Source organism: Pteropus alecto, unplaced genomic scaffold (genome assembly GCF_000325575.1).
Source record: "Pteropus alecto unplaced genomic scaffold, ASM32557v1 scaffold65, whole genome shotgun sequence".
NCBI classification, from domain to species: Eukaryota; Metazoa; Chordata; class Mammalia; order Chiroptera; family Pteropodidae; genus Pteropus; species Pteropus alecto.
This window is the reverse complement of record NW_006439191.1, coordinates 2,168,885-2,173,872: the sequence shown is the minus strand read 5'-3', so window position 1 is coordinate 2,173,872 and position 4,988 is coordinate 2,168,885.

Genomic DNA, 4,988 nt, shown 5'->3' with positions numbered 1-4,988 from the left:
CACCTTCGAGGGTTATTTTTCCCCAAGCCTCTGCTTTTTTGAAGTATTTACAAAGCTCTGCAAGTGACAGGGCATCCAGGATTCAAAGAACCCTCTTTCTGTCCAGGCTGTTCCTGGGTAGCAATTAGCATTATCCTCACTGAATATTTAACTTCTCCCAAAATGCTTATCTGTGCTGTGGATCAGTGAGAGATCTGGGTGAGCTGTCACTACTTTACATAATTAAATTTTTTCTTGCCAAATAAACAAAGAAGGTAACAAAAGATGGTGTGAAAAAAGCCTAAGGTTGGGCTTTGGAGACTTTTCCCTTCATGTTATTTCCCCATTTTAAAACCCCAAACAAGAGCCAAATAGTTGAGATTGAGGTCAGATATTATGCAGATCAGTGAGGCTGATGGCATAACTCTTAGGAATTTTCCTCTGCAGACCCCAGGCAGTCAGTGATAAATAGTGAATGCCCTAAAGAAAACAATTTCCTATTGTTAACATCTAGCTGGTTTGGTACTGGGGGAGGGGAAGGAGAGGGAGGGAGAACTTCCATTGGAGGAGGAAAGTCCGAGTGTAGCAACTCAGAGGCACTGACATGACGATTCAGGCTTCTCATAGCGCTTCAGATTAGTAAGAATCACTGCACAGGATCTGTGCTTAATCTTATTTTTACTCTAGAGGAAAATAGGCCCCAGAATTAGATTGAAATACACTTTTATTGCTGAGAGAGGATGTCCAGCCACTTTCCGAGGGTGCGTGGATGAAAACAGACTCTGCTGGCCGAACTGCGCTCAGCCCTCTTCCTGCTCTCCTGAGTGGGCCAGCGCGCCCAGTGGAATCCCGTCCCTGTATTTCTTACACTCGCTGAGGTGTGGGGTGTCTTTGTCTGGTTAGTGTAATACGGAAAATTGCATTTGCTTATCTATCACAAATGAAAATCACCTGGAGAATAAAAAGCATTTTCAGTTCTGCTACCATTATTTCGGCAGCAATCAAATGCAGAGGAATGAAAGTCAAACAGAGAAAAATGCTGATAGATCAGGCAATCTGCATGGCTCCCTGGGACCATCATTATTCCGGTATTCAAGAGGAAAATGCACATTGGAAACATGGTAAATTCCATTGCTTATAATCAGTCATTCATCTCCTATAGAAACGATAATTATGGAGAAGTTACAGTTCAGACTTTAACTGTGCAGTCATCTCTGCTTGTTTGTTCGTTTCAAGGGATACTGATCTTATATATAACATTAAATGGACTTTGCTACCCCATTAGAATACAGCTCCTACATGATTTTCAAATATTGATATTCAGCACCAGTCACCCAGTGAATGAGGAGGTCAAAGTAAACGCTGCAGCCACAGACAGTGAGAGACTTGACATTGTCTTTCTTCTAGAACATGTTGTCCTTTCATTCCAGATTTTAAAAATAGGTAACCTGTCTGCATTTTGTGCATTTTTTGAACCTTTATGATCTGAAGGTGAGTTTATTAATACAGTAAACCTTGGTCGACTGACACTTTAAGAAGATGCTTTTTCTGGGTAAACTAAAAGCCTGACATGGCTCTTCCTGATGTTCTTAAATATTTTATTAGCAATGTCTCTTCTCCACCCCCTTCCTATTCATAGTCTCCTTCAGCTTAATGATATAAAGCAGGTGGTAGGGTTGTCAAAACTGGAGTTTCCATTAGAAACAATCTCTGAGAATGTGGTGTGTGTATGCTTTTTTTCTTTATTTTTCTCATTGGGTGCCTCTGGCTTCAGAGGCCTGTATGGCAGTCTGCATACATACATATATATGTATGTATGTACATATTTTATACATATATATACTCTCAGAACTTCCATTGGTTATATATACATATCCTGCTTGAAACCAATGGAAGTTCTGAGAGTTTTCGAGCCATGAAAATATCGTTTTTACATTTTATTTTGTGCTCTCAACGTGTGAATTATGGGCTTCTCTTATTCTTCTTAATTCTTAAGAAAGCCCAGTCTCCAACCCCAGCTCCCCCTCTGGTACTGAGGGCCAGTCTTGCAGTGAGGTTGAGGCACATTTCTATATCATCCATGATGTGGAGAAAAAGTAATTGAGTCACTGACAACTCCTTTAATTATTGATGGTACAGGAATTCTATCATTCTTAACTTTCATTTGTAACCCTTTCTCCCAAATAAATCGAGGCTGGGTATTCTAAATACTGTTTACTAGAAACTAGTAATAGCTTTTCCTCCTTTTCACTTTTTTTTTTTTTTTGACAAGAGAGAAAGAGAAAAAAAGAGAAAGATAGGAAAGAGATAATGGGGGTTATGACACCTCAGAGTCCCCTACCTCAGAGTGGGACAGAAGAAGAACATGAATAGGGGTGAGGAGAGGGCCGTTGCCTGCTTTATTTGAGGAGATCTTAAAGTTTCTATTCCCAACTCTTCAGAACTTTTATTGGAATATGATATACATACAGAAAAGGGCACACATCATAAGTTCACAGCTGGGTGCATGTTCACAAATTATCACACCATGTAATCAACACCCAGGACAAAAACACACCTAGCAGCACCTAGAAGCCTTCCTGGATTCCATTCCAGTGACTGTCCCTCACTCCCAAGGGTGAGCACTGTCCTAATGTATGACAGCACATATTTGCTTTGCTTGCTTTGTGCCATTTAATATGAATGAAATAATACAGTTTGCACTCTTTTGTCTGGCTGCTTTTATTCAGTATTGTGTCTGTGAAATTCATCCATGTTGTTGCAGGAAGTTTTAGATTGTTCTTTCATCCACCACCTTCGAACTATCTTAAGTTGATATTACACATGTGAACCCCACTTTTCTTAGAGAGATGGAAGTGGTCGAGAGCACAGAATCTGGAACTAGGATATCTGTATTGAAAATCCAGTTCTTCTATTTATTATATATATCATCTTGGGTGAGTTACTCAAACTTTTGTAAAAGTTTGAAGAGTTGGGAATAGAAACTTTTAGGTCACCATCTGTAAAATGGAAATGATAATAATAATAATAGAATCTTCCTTATGGGGCGAGTCCTCAATGAGGTAACTTGCATTAGGACATGGAAAGCATAACAGGAGTGCCTGGTACACGGAGGGCACTCTATACATGTAAGCTACTGCTAGTTCTCTGACTTGTACTTCATTCCCGACTTCTGCACTGCTTCAGTGTCAGAGCACAGAATGGGGGAATAACATATGTCGACTGATGAGAACTAGGGCAGAAGTGCCTTTGCTAGAAATATTAGTTTTTGATGTCATTTGCCCTTTGCTCCCACTCCATTCATTTTAGATTTAAGTACCTACATTTACTTTTCAATGAGTTGTTGTTTAATTAAATCGCTAATTACTCACTGGACATTTAATAAATAAAAACAGTTAGTATCTAGTGACGAAAATTTAATTTGCTACAAAACCTTTATTTTCTCGTGAAGTGATACAAAGAAGTATTAGCTGTAAGAAACTCCATGCTTTTGTGCTTTAATCTACTCCCCTGGCCCATTGCTGACTGTTTGCATTGATAGCACAGTACCGCCTTTGCAGTATTCGTGCTGTGATGTATCTTATGGGGGTGGTGATGATGAGGAAGAGGTGACCCCACAACCTGAATGATCATTTACCTAAAAAAATAATATATTAATACGAAATAATTTATTTCTCCTTCTCCTTCCTCTCGATATTTCCTCAACTATCGTCAGACTCAGGAGAGACTCTCAGACTTGAATACGTGTTTATGGAATGATAAGTCTTTCTTTTTATAAGAAAGTTGTTAGAATGTTAATAGATATTTTATTATTTAAATTGGACCTTAAATTTTTTCAGTACATTGCTAGTGTTTTGTTATTCCTGGCAACTTAGGTCTATAAAAAACTATGGTGTAAATGCCACCAGGTGCTGTGCTTTCTTGAGAAAATAATTCAAGACAGTTCAGACAAAAATTGCACTGTTACTACCTATTGCATTAGTCTAAAAAAACTCTTCATATTTCCCATTTTCATTGGCATATATGAGTGAACATAATTTCCAAAAGATAGGACACAGATATTACAGTCTTAAGGGTAAGCTGTCTTATGGAGAAACTCTTGACCAGTTTCTTACTTCCGAAATTATAAACAGTACTTCTAAATGATAGTTTATCTTAAAATACAAATCATTGAACATTTTGGTCAAAGTAAGTATGGAATCATCTTGGTCTCATTAGCTCCTCATGTTTTGAGAAAGCAAGCATGTCTTCGGACATACATGATGACAGCACGCTCAGTTTTGAATAAGTTTATCTATCTGTAACAAGTTTTAAATATTTGAATAAGTCATGTTCCATGGACATCAACCCAAGGGGAAAAAAGAAAAGAAAATGCAAACTCACTGTGTAATATAATTGCATCGAATTCCCATGATTATAGCCAAGATCCCCTATAGTATTTCAAGATGAAATTTGATGAATGGCATTAAAAGCATGTTTCGGAGTTATGTACCTTTTGTTTTTGCCTCACACACTTACATCATCATCCATTCTTCTCAGTTTTTTCCCCTCAGCTAAAGTTTATGTACATCTCTTCGGGTGGATGAATTAGAGTTATTTCAGAGAAGTTGGGCTTGGGTGACCTCAGTTTGCCTGGGATGGTCCAGTTTCAGCACTGAAAGTCCCTTGTCCTGGGAAACCCTTTAGCATGGGAGGCTGGGATGGTTGGTCTCCCTAGGAGGACCTTCAACCTAATACCACTGGCTCGTCACTGAATCTGAAATGTACCCTCTAGACTGAGTATTATGTTTTCAGGAGTCACGTGATACAATGCAAACGTACCAAGGTAATGCATGCATGCATTCATTCATTCATTCATTTATGTGTGTGTGTGTGTTTATTTATTTATTTTATTTAGGTAATGCATTTAATATCGGTTTTCATCTTTCATTTTTTTACTGGGAGTATGTTTGTGGCTTCTGCTTCAGATGGCAGAGAGATGAACCATGATAGGAGAGTAATTATTCAAA